A 13413-nucleotide genomic window follows, 5' to 3' on the forward strand; every position below is an offset into this window, starting at 1 on the left:
ATATCCCATTTCATCTTCATCTATATCCTCTTCCATTTCCATAATATTGTCCTCAAGTACATCGCCCTTGTATAGACCCTCTATATACTCCTTCCACCTGCCTCTGCATCCTTACATTTGTCCTCTAGCCATCCCTGCTTAGCCATTTTGCACTTCCTGTCGATCTCATTTTTGAGACGTTTGTATTCCTTTTTGCCTGCTTCATTTACTGCATTTTTGTATTTTCTCCTTTCATCAATCAAATTCAATATTTCTTCTGTTACCCAAGGAGATCTACTAGTCCTCGTCTTTTTGCCTACTTGATCCTCTGCTGCCTTCACTATTTCATCCCTCAGAGCTACCCATTCTTCTTCTACTGTATTTCTTTCCCCCATTCCTGTCAATTGTTCCCTTATGCTCTCCGTAAAACTCTGTACAACCTCTGGTTTAGTCAGTTTATCCAGGTCCCATCTCCTTAAATTCCCACCTTTTTGCAGTTTCTTCAGTTTTAAATTACAGTTCACAACCAATAGATTGTGGTCAGAGTCCACATCTTCCAGGATTCTTCCATGTATACAACCTTCTTTTATGATTCTTAATGGCGTAAACCCATACAGATGAAAGTGCACGATACTAGAAGCAAAAAAGTCTGAATAAACATAGGGTCGAAAATACATACGTTAAGAGCTGTGAGCACTTTTTCATCTTCGCTACTTCGAAACATAACTCTTCGAACGAATAAATGCTCATAGCTTTTAAGGTGTGTTTACTGAGACTTTTTGCTTCTATCATCGTGTACTTTCAACTGTATACGTTTACGCCATCAATTATGATGCCGCGTATGTATATTATAGTCGTTTATATGTCAAGGCGGAGTTAGGATGGATCCTCGACTTACTTCCGCTGTACGTAATTTTCCGACACCATAAACAATTGTTATCGTAAGTTCAAGAAAGGGTTTGCTGAAATTGCATACCCGTTAACTAGGTTACTATGAAAGGAGTTAGTTTTCAGTGTCAAGAAGCATTCGAGAAGCTCAAGGAGATATTAACATCAGATCCTGTGCTAATATTCCCCGGCTTTGAACAGGAAGTAATATTTGCGATTGATGCATCCAAGACTGCTCTGGGTTCTGTTTTGAGTCAGAATGTTGATGGGACAGAACAGCCGGTAGCAGATGCCTCCAAACAATTGAGGAAGGCTGAAATTAATTATTCGACTCCTGAAAAAGTTATTTGTACGAAAATTCAAAGTGATTACAGACCATGCTTCTATAAAATGGTTATTAAGGTTGAAAGATCCATGAGTTCGATTAGCGAGATGGGTGTTACAATTGTGTGAGTTCGGCTATGAAGTAATTTGTAAGCCAGGAATCAAATATACAAATGCTGATACGCTATGTTGGAAGATGGTAGTTTAACAAACAGTAGCTAGAAGACAGGAAGCTTGGGTAAAGGTACAATCAACTGACAGTGAGTGTCAATTGTTTCGATAGCAATCTCTGTTTGAAATGCAAGAAAGGTTGCTATGCCGATCAATAAAATATGGACCTGGCGTTGTAGTTCTTGCAGTTTGCAAGATCGGAAGTATTACGTCAAGCACACGACCGCGTCTTATCAGGTCACAGAGGGCAATGAAAAACTAGCAGATGTGTAACTGAAAACGCGTCGCAGTGATGTAGAACGATATGTAAGATACTGCACCCCGGGTGCACAAAAAGCAGATTGGATTCATCAAAAAATTCAGTTACAGGGACTATCAGAAATTGACAATGCAATTTCTACGTTAGGATTGGATGTTTTAAGACTTTTGAAAAGAATACAAAATTTTGTACTGGAAATGGCCTCTCGCTGTACGAGGTAGAATACGGGCGAAAAATGCCGTCACCTTTTGATGTAATTCAGCCTAACCTGGGTCCACAGGGCAAACCAGAGAAAAATTTGCGAAGAAATTGAGAGAAATTGGAAAAGGGTAAAGCGCGCCAACGCAAAAGCTTTGGAGAAGCAAGAACGAACCGGGCAACGGGAAAGCAATCTGACAAAATACATGATAGGGCAGTGGGTATTACTAGTTAATCCGTGTACCCCAAAGAACAAGCCAAAAGAGCTTTTAATGAAATATCGTGGGTCCTACTAAGTTACTGAAAAGACTTCGCCAGTCAACCTAAAACTACAATTCCGAATTATCGCTTGCATGGGCCATGTACGTAAGTAGAGTCACCGTTAAGTGAGATTGATGCATTGCAACAAGTTCCTTCAACTGTCGCGTAAAAAGAAGAGTTACCAAGGCAAAAGTAACATCATAGAAATCTACATTATGGACTTAGGTCTAAGGAATAGCGTAAATTTCATGTAAATGAGCGTACGGCATATGTTAATAACTTAAGTTAGTTTAATTTTCTTTATTAGTTGTGTTCTGTGTTTATGTTCGTGTACCGTTCTTCCTTTCTCTCAGATGGCGTACTAGATGTTATCCGAGAAACTTTTTATGAATATAGTACTCCTGTGCTACAGCAGAGGAGATGTGATACGGAATCAACCTGTGTACAATGGAATTTTAACTGCTACAAAATCATATTTCCTACTAACAACTCACAGATCGGTTTACATTCAATATTTGGGAATTTAGGAAGTAAGGAATGACGTACGAAGACTACAGGACAAGTCCACAGAGTTACAACGTGAAGCAGAGAAAGGAGGATTATTGGAAGATATGCAGAATGAGTATCAGGAATTCAAACTCTCGTATGAGAAACCGAGGGTAAGTTGCAACAGTGAACAGGAGTAGTACCAAGAATGAGGTTGGTTAGATCATGAGCGAAACTGTTAAAAACCGTGTTTGGAACCGCAAATAATGACAATATGAAACATTTAAACGGCACCCTTGGAAATGTATAAGAATAAGAGGAAGATACGAAAGCAAAAGTACATTGGCAGACAGCATGCATAGGAAACACAGAGCAAGGAACAGGCTACTGAACTTTTCCAAAACAATACGGAATTTAGCCACAGAATTAGAATGATATATGCAGAGCACCAACAATGTCGTAAACATTATTACGAATCTTAGCAGACAGGTAAGAAGACGCAAGGACTGATGTCGAAACTTTTCATGAAGCAGTCCATTATGCTACTCACCAACAGTTGAGTGCAACGTTATTAAAGCAACAGCAAATTTTGATGGCATTATAGAAAGTGCAAAGAGGCTTTCCAGAGGAATCACAACGCATCTTGGCTATAACCAGTAAGAATGTTCTTCATTTTGTCGCATATGTGATGTGAGAGTGGATACTGATCAAGGCAGAGCGCATATTAAAATATAGTTTCCAGTAGTAGATGTAAACGCGCAATACCAGTGTTACGCGGTACATCTACAGGGTGTTACAAAAAGGTACGGCCAAACTTTCAGGAAACATTCCTCACACACAAATAAAGAAAAGATGTTATGTGGACATGTGTCCGGAAACGCTTAATTTCCATGTTAGATCTCATTTTAGTTTCGTCAGTATGTTCTTCCACCTACGCTCAGTAGAGCACGTTATCATGATTTCATACGGGATACTCTACCTGTGCTGCTAGAACATATGCCTTTACAAGCACGACACAACATGTGGTTCATGCACGATGGAGCTCCTGCACATTTCAGTCGAAGTGTTCGTACGCTCCTCAACAACAGATTCGGTGACCGATGGATTGGTAGAGGCGGACCAATTCCATGGCCTCCACGCTCTCCTGACCTCAACCCTCTTGACTTTCATTTATGGGGGCATTTGAAAGCTCTTGTCTACGCAACCCCGGTACCAAATGTAGAGACTCCTCGTGCTCGTATTGTGGACGGCTGTGATACAATACGCCATTCTCCAGGGCTGCATCATCGCATCAGGGATTCCATGCGACGGAGGGTGGATGCATGTATCCTCGCTAACGGAGGACATTTTGAACATTTCCTGTAACAAAGTGTTTGAAGTCACGCTGGTACGTTCTGTTGCTGTGTGTTTCCATTCCACGATTAATGTGATTTGAAGAGAAGTAATAAAATGAGCTCTAACATGGAAAGTAAGCGTTTCCGGACACATGTCCACATAACATATTTTCTTTCTTTGTGTGCGAGGAATGTTTCCTGAAAGTTTGGCCGTAGCTTTTTGTAACACCCTGTATATCCCCTTAAATGGAATACAACTGGAAAATGGATACAGATGCAAACTCACGAAGTATTATTAGTTTCCAGGCAGAGAGATGCTCATATCCTTATATCTGTAGCAGATATAGGAGATTATATTAGAGAAAATGTTATCTGTCCTACATGGGTAATACAAACGAACAACCCGTTATTCTTACAAGGGAACCTCCCCATCGCACCCCCCTCAGATTTAGTTATAAGTTGGCACAGTGGACAGGCCTTGAAAAACTGAACACAGATCAATCGAGAAAACAGGAAGAAGTGGTGTGGAACTATGAAAAAAATAAGCAAAATATACAAACTGAGTAGTCCATGTGCAAGATAGGCAACATCAAGGAGTCCGTGAGTCCAGGAGCGCTGTGGTCCCGTGGCTAGCGTGATCAACTGCGGAACGAGAGGTCCTTGGTTCAAGTCTTCCCTCGAGTGAAATGTTTACTTTCTTTATTTTCGCAAAGTTATGATCTGTTCCTTCGTTCATTTACGTCTCTGTTCACTGTAATAAGTTTAGTGTCTGTGTTTTGCGACCGCACCGCAAAACCGTGCGATTAGTAGACGAAAGGACGTGCCTCTCCAATGGGAACCGAAAACATTTGATGGCAAGGTCATAGGTCAACTGATTCCTCCACAGGAAAACACGTCTGATACGACACTGGTGACGGCATGTGCGTCACATGACTGGAATATGTTGTTGGCCCACCTAACTTGTACACTTGGCGAATGGGTAAAAGGATTCTTCTACCTTGCCCGATTTAGGTTTTCTTGTGGATGTGATAATCACTCCCAAAAAAGTGATGAAAAGAGTTTGTCATATGTGTTTCGATGTTTGTTTAGGTGTAGCGTCCCCATACTACGGCGCAGCTACCTCGCATCGGACGGACGGAAGGACGGATAATAATTGTCTGAAAATAAAAAATTAAACTGTTCACTCGAGGGAAGACTTGAACCAAGGACCTCTCGCTCCGCAGATGCTCTCGCTAACCACGGGACCACGGCGCTGCTAAGCTCACACGCTCCTTGATGTTGCCTATCTTGCGCATGGACTACTCAGTTTGTATATTTGCTTATTTTTTTCGTAGTTCCACACAACTACTTCCTGTCTTCTCGACTGATCTGTGTTCAGTTTTTCAAGGCCTATCCACTGTGCCAACGTATAACTAAATCTGAGGGGGGTGCGATGGGGAGGTTCCCTTGTTAGGGAAAATGGAAGCAGTAGAGTGCAAGAAAAAAGTTTTAACTCCTGAGTGAAAATCCCAAAAAATTCGAGGTCACTGGATTTACTCTATACAGTAATTACTGCTTGCTATAAAACAGTAAATCCTGGATATTGAATTGTAGGCAGTAGATTATTAATTAATGGAACTAGATCTGAAGTAATAGGAACACAATGTCACATTCCAGCTACCATCACGGGCACAACAATGATTAACGTGTCCCGATCAGTGTTGTATTGGCCGGAGAAACCATCAGATATATTACCTAAACAAAACCCAATCTTTGTGAACAATACCTTAGATTCCACTTTGCTACAATTCGTAGACGAATTATTAACTTCAGAAAAAGTGCAAATTACAATCAATCAACAAATGCAACAAGCGATACAATATCGCGAGGAACATAGACAAAATACAGTAATTTTCAGTGTATCAACAACAAGCATAATCTTCGAACTTCCTGGCAGATTAAAACTGTGTGTGGGACCGAGATTCGAACTCGGGTCCTTTGCCTTTCGTGGGCAAGTGCTCTACCGTTTTCCTTTTTTTTCCGTTACTGGTCGTTGTATCTGTTCGGGGCGGAATATCCCATGACTTTTCGTTGATCCAGTAACTCAGTTTTTTTTTTTTTATTACAGAGGGAAGGCAGGAGACGAGGTCATTCATGTCATGCCAGAGACAGAGGTGAAAGCAGGAAGCGAGCCATTACCTGTATGTCGGAAGTGGATCAGGTCAACGGCACTGTCTGCCCGAGTTAGGAATAAGCATTCAACATGAAAGAGGATGGAAAAACCAAAGGAAGCCAGACAAGCATATAGTAGTGAGTGCCGCTGGGTGATGATAAGATAAAAGAAGCAGTTGAGTCTTTTTCTTTCACTGTAAGTTGTATTTTTCTTGTCTGGTGTATGTTGCTCTGTTTGAAACACGTATTTTCAGAATGAAATTAAGTTAGTGCTAAATTGCACAAAAATGCAAGGCAAAAGTGTTGGAATTGTCGCTGACACCCGTCCAGGTCAGCTCAGCGTTTATACACATAGGAGGTGTTGTTGGTTGGTTGGTTGGTTTGTTGGGGGAAGGAGACCAGACAGCGAGGTCATCGGTCTCATCAGATTAGGGAAGGATGGGGAAGGAAGTCGGCCGTGCCCTTTGAAAGGAACCATCCCGGCATTTGCCTGGAGCGAGTTAGGGAAATCACGGAAAACCTAAATCAGGATGGCCGGACGCGGGATTGAACCGTCGTCCTCCCGAATGCGAGTCCAGTGTCTTACCACTGCGCCACCTCGCTCGGTCAGGAGGTGTTGTCAGGGACTCGGCGGCGAGGCTAAATCTATGATGACCCTTGCTGCCCCATCCGCGATGCTCCTGGCGTCGAGAGACGTTTGGTTGTTTGATCATCTATCTACTACTGGTAGGTTTCAGCACCCGAAGGCGCCTGAGTGTTTAACAGGAACGTGGACCACAAAAGGCTAAGTTGCTGGCTTCCGCATTGAATTCTGGTAGTGGCAACACCCTGCTACGAAGCCATATCGGTGGTCAGTCAGTTTCTTCATCAGGAGACGGTAGGCGGCGAGCCACATGAAGTTCATCTGGTGAAGGTCATCATATTGAGTACGTCTTCGGCTACTTCACAGCCTGTGCTAGCGCATCTAGGGTAAAGATTCACTACAGCGTCGTAATCATGGAATCGAGCGCTATTAGTAGGAATGCCGTCGACCTTCCTGATCAACTCATGACAAGAGCTGAAGAGCTGGAACATTTAAAGGAAGCTAGCTTGAAGCTATGACGCGAAGCTCGGTTCATAATGACCAAAATGTACTTTTTATTCCACTTCATTCACTTAAGAATACGAGGTACTTTTACGGCTCAATATTCTGTAAAAATCAACACCTATTTCTTTCAAGCTCTGTTTCCAATGCATATATTTTACAGATTTTTTGTTGGTATCAGGTAATGCAGCACACTTTCTAAAAAAATTAGAAGTATTTTGAATACTTTTGAACCTGCTTAGGGTTATTAAAAGATTACAAAGAAACTGATACAATTTTTTTCCAAAATGTTTCCTCAAATTGAGGTACCATTTAATCCAATGTTATACATTTGAAGGAGACCAAATTTTTACCAGATACGCATGACATGATGGCTGAGGTCCTACATCTATTTAATTTCACGTATTATGTATATTACAAGGATAAAAAAATCTTACTTTTTAATTTTTATAATTTTTTCCTAATAAAAATGCTATTTTTTCTGTAGTTTAGTTGATTATGAAATAAAGTTTAGGTCTACTATATAAATATGGACTATTGAAAGTTACAGAAAAAAATTAGAGCAATGCTTTTTAAACTTTAGGAACTATTTGTACCTGAATTCTGAAAAATACAACTTGCGGGAAATTGCGAATTAAGATATGAGTCCAATTAAACTGTGCCTCAGAACATTCCTGATGCATAGTCTTCATCCTCCAGCATTTTTCCATCTTCAAACCTCCTCTTAGCATTCCTTCTAGCACTTCTTGCTTCTTTGGTAAGTTGCAGAGCGAATCTTCCAGCTTCATGCACTCGTTGTCTGTCACATGCAAGCAATTGATCTTCCATATTAGAGCCACAGTTTATGCCTAAATTCCTCAGGACTTCCAACCCTCCTATTACTCCATCATTGAAACATACCACTGCATCTATTACACCAACGTTTAATGTATTTAGTCCTGCAAAAACCTTTTTGGGTAATCTTTCCCATATGCAATGGTTGAAACTTTCATTTGTATTCTTAGTGCCCGCATGTAGACATTTACTAAGCAAAACAGGGTCACTCAGGTCCCTAAAAATTGGTTTTAATTCATTCATAACAGGCTCAGAAAGAGAATGCTTATGACGGTATATTTGACCACTTTCATTTGCTTCTTGGTAACCACACCAAGAATCTACTCCTTTAGGGCAAAGTCTGTGAACAGGGTGGTCATCTGTGGACAACTTATGAAAGTGGGTGACCCGTAGAACTTTTCTCATTGCTGTAACTTCCTTCAGAGGTACAGTTCGCGTAATGGCCAGTCCATAATAACTCTGAAGAAGGTCTATTTCAGTCTCTGTCAATCTGCCTCGGCCAGACAGAGATTTTCCAGATAGCAACTTCCCTTTGATTTCTCTTCGTAGCTTCCTCAATGTAGCACCCATCCTCATTTGCACACGTCCACAACAATCCAGTTTTGTTACCAAGGTACATCATTAATTTTATTGAAAGCTTTACAGTCCCCATCGCCTAGTTACTTCGTATATCTAATGTTATAAACGGGCACCGACCTCTGAAATATTTTTAGAGCTCCATCACACTGCATACCTCCACTGTAACCATCATAATTCTTAGAACACTGACGTTCAATATGTCCTTCAGTTTTACCATGACGGGTGTGGCAGTACTTAGATAAGCACTCAACATCAACAACTTTTCCATTCTCCAGAGAAGTAGCACCTACAGCAGCATTCAAGGAAGGATGTCCTCGATGTTGCCGTGTCCCATCATGTTCAGCAGCAATGTCGCTGGTTCCACTAATATTTACAGTTTCTTCTACTGCGCGTTTCATAGCTGCTTTAGGCAAAACCGTCAAGGCATCTAAAAGTATTTTTATGTACTTGCTGAACCTACTGGGAGGAGGAGGAAGGTCCATCAAACAACAAAACGTTTGAGCAGCCTTTTTTCCTTTTCGTATTGCGTGCATTGCATACACTAACTTCAAATTCGCATCATACGAATTATGCACAATGTTCGAAGCCGTTTTCGAGGTAGATTTATTGCAGGACAACTAATTTTGACGCTAAATCCTTCCTGCTACTTTATTGTTCAGTTATTTCCAGACAGCCTACACCATCATATTGTTTACATTTCACCACTTCTTTTATCAAAAAATATAAGATGCCCACATCAAGAACAACAAATGCTCTACAAACAGTGTCGTTGTTAACACAAAAATTGAATCACCAAGAGGCGTGCCATGTGGGAGTTTCTTTCCTGAAGAACTGATACATGGGTTACTTTCAACAGTGTGGCTTGCTTTGTTTGTGAAATAGTTATCACGTAATTTCCTTTTATTGAATTTCTTGATGCGTGGCGTAGCTCGTATTTATTGCACAATAAACGATATGTAATTCCACAAATATATGTAGCACTTGGGCAACAAACATTCAGTAACACGTGAACAAATTACTACAGCAAAACAAAAGTAAATACTAGCAAAGATGATCATTTACAGTCCCTAGAAACCTGCACTGTTACCAACATATACCATGCATCATATGTATAATCGCTGGAAACCGAAAGTTTACAGTTCTTTTTGAAATAATACTGGTTTCTGTAACAGAAAGAAAGGGGCATGGCAGCATACATGACCGTAACTTTAAAATTTGGCATATATAGGTCATTTTTCATTTGAAATCCTATAATTTATATATCAGTGTAATCAGGAAAGAGTATGGAATTTAATAAAATCATAAAAAAATCGATTTTTCCACTATTTACAAGTACCCTCTATCCTTAATTGGCCGTTAACTGCTGTGGTAGTCCCGCGTTATGGGCTCTTATGAAATAGATACAGCTTTTTGCAACATGCCTTACGAGCTAGCGATTATACTTGTCTCCCTTCGTTTGGTTTCCCGTCCTCTTCTCTGCTGACTGCATATTCCTTACTCGGCAGGGAATGCCATCGACGTGAACGACTTGCGACGTAATGACTCGCTTCCCCCTTGTACCTCTGTCTCTGGAATGACTCTAATTTGCGTGAGACAATTTGAGTGAGTTTTAATAATTTTTTCTAATTTCTACCCCTCTTTGTACTTATTTTAAGAAACTGATGGAAAAAGAAAATTGTGTAAAACAGATAGTATAGAAAAATAATTATGAAAAATACTAAGAGAGAACTGTCTATTACTGTAATTCATTTTTGACTACTTTTGCGAACGTGGAACATTACTCAGTGAATAAGTACACTGATGATTCCTATACATAAAGAGTAAAACACAGGTAACATTAACACAGGGATGTCAAGTATAAGAACAGTAGTGTACGTAACAATCTTGAAAGTAAACTTACTGTAAACAGAGTAAGTCAACTTGTAGAAGATCTGTGTGGACATAGGAATAGGTATCCCTGTATGGATTCGATCTTTACACTTAAACTAATAATGTCGAAACTAATGGAATACTATCCTGTAACCGAAATAAGAAACATACATAATGGTAAACGTTATATATTTATCAAGTACAACTAAGTTATTTCTAGCAAAAAAGGTTGAGCAAAATATGCATTTACAATTAAGGTTGACAATAGATATCTCACAGAAGCTGTAGGAATTAATGAGGTCTTCAAAAATTTGAAAACTGCATAGACTTACAATAAAATTTGACGACAATAAAATATGAGAATTTTTGAAATTAAAACCATACTAACCCCAATGGCTAGTAAAACATGTTTAAGAGCCTCGAATGAAAAACAGTCCACGATTGCATTAAATTCTGTTTATTTTAAACCTTCACCGTGGTTTCTGCTATAATAATATAGCGTTCTTCAGAAGTCATACCCACTAATAAATGAAAAATGTTTTAGCCCAGTGGCTGCGTCAGGGCGAATAAAATAACTTCAACAGACATAAGCCTGTTTCGAATATAAGTAAAATTGCATATGGCTACATATGTCCTACGCCACTATCTCTATAACAGAGGTAGTGGCGGAGGACATACGTTGCATTCGTAACAGAGGTAGTGGCAGAGGACATATGTTGCCATATGTAATTTTACTTATGTTCGAAACAGGGCTATGTCTGTTGAAGTTATTTTATTGGCCCTGACGCAGGCGCTGGGCTAAGACATTTTTCATTCTTTGGTGTGTATGACTTCTGAAAAAGGCTATATTATTATAGAAGAAATCATGGTCATGGTTTAAAATAAGCAGATTTAGTGCAAGTGTGGACTGTTTTTCATTCAAGGCAATTTCGTAACGGTTGCTGTTGTCGCTACAATGATGAAAATAACTTGGAAGAGCTATTATCAAAAATGACTGATTAAATGGAAAATAATATTAAATATATTTTCGTAGCCAGATTTATCAGTCTACAAAACGGGAATGAAGACCAATTTCCAAGAAGGATATCTAAAAGGAAATGATAAAAGAAAGACGAATTGTAATTTCAGTATCATATCAAAATATAGTATTCTATGGTAAAAAATGTTGAGCTCTGTCTTGGTATGTGCGAATAGCAGTCAAACGTAGCCGCGTCACTGAGAGATAGTATGAATAAATTTGGTAGATAGGTAATTCAGAGTTAAAACCATTGTGTCGCAATGTACAAGACAAGTGTTGGAGTAATTCAGTTATTCTGCAGAAAGGCGCGCATGATTTATTAAGAAATTTTCGTTGAAACAGGATCGTGTCTCAGAATCAGGAATATTCGTAGACAAAAATACTAATAATGGAATGAAAATGAAAAGATTTCCGTGATCAATGATTACCTATTTAGTTAGTATGGAAACGTGATATATCAATGGTTACTTCAGTGTGCATGTGAAACAAGGTCAACTACACCACTGGCCATTAGAATTGCTACACCACGAAGATGACGTGCTACAGACGCGGAATTTAACCGACCGGAAGAAAATGCTGTGATATGCAAATGATTAGCTTTTCAGAGCATTCACAGAAGGTTGGCGTCGGTGGCGACACCTTCAACGTGCTGACACGAAGAAAGTTACCAACCGATTTCTAATACACAAACAGCAATTGACCGGCGTTGCCTGATGAAAAGTTGTTGCGATGCCTCTTGTAAGAAGGAGAAATGCGTACCATCACGTTTCCGACTTTGATAAAGGTCGGATTGTAGCCTATCGTGATTGCGGTTTATCGTATCGCGACATTGCTGCTCGCGTTGGTCGAGATCCAATGACTGTTAGCAGAACATGGAATCGGTGGGTTCAGGAGGGTAATACGGAACGCCGTGCTGGATAACGGCCACGTGTCACTAGCAGTCGAGATGACAGGCATCTTATCCACATGGCTGTAACGAATCGTGTAGCCACGTCTCGATCCCTGAGTCAACAGATGGGGACGTTTACAAGACAACAACCATCTGCACGAACAGTTCGACGACGTTTGCAGCAGCATGGACTATCAGCTCGGAGACCACGGCTGCGGTTACCCTTGACGCTGCATCACAGACAGGAGCGCCTGCAATGGTGTACTCAAAGACGAACCTGGCTGCACGAATGGCAAAACGACATTGTTTCGGATGAATCCAGGTTCTGTTTAAAGCATCATGGTGGTCGCATTCGTGTTTGATGACATCGCGGTGAACGCACATTGGAAGCGTGTATTCGTCATCGGCATACTGGCGAATCACCCGGCGTGATGGTATGCGGTCCCTCTGGTTACGCGTCTCGGTCACCTCTTGTTCGCATTGACGGCATTTTGAACAGAGGACGTTACATTTCAGATGTGTTACGACCCGTCGCTCTACCCTTCATTCGATCCCTGCAAAACCCTACATTTTAGCAGGATAATGCACGACCGCATGTTGCAGGTCCTGTACGGGCCTTTCTCGATACAGAAAATGTTTGACTGCTGCCCTGGCCAACACATTCTGCAGATATCTCACCAATTGAAAACGTCTGGTCAATGGTGGCCGAGCAACTGGCCCGTCACAATACGCCAGTCACTACTCTTGATGAACTGTGGTATCGTGTTGAAGCTGCAAGGGCAGCTGTACCTGTACACGCCATCCAAGCTGTGTTTGAATCAATACCCAGCCGTAACAAGGCCGTTATTACGGATAGAGGTGGTTGTTCTGGTTACTGATTTCTCAGGATCTCTGCACCCAAATTGCGTGAAAATGTAATCACATGTCAGTTCTAGCATAATATATTTGTCCAATGAATACCCGTTTATCGTCTGCATTACCTCTTGGTGTAGCAATTTTGATGGCCGGTAGTGTATTAACACGAGACTAGATGACTGTAGGCAATGTTTGGGATGTGTGTTATGTGCTGTTGTTGTTGTTGTTGTTGTG

The sequence above is a fragment of the Schistocerca americana genome, chromosome 2 (genome assembly GCF_021461395.2).
Source record: "Schistocerca americana isolate TAMUIC-IGC-003095 chromosome 2, iqSchAmer2.1, whole genome shotgun sequence".
Taxonomy (NCBI): Eukaryota; Metazoa; Arthropoda; class Insecta; order Orthoptera; family Acrididae; genus Schistocerca; species Schistocerca americana.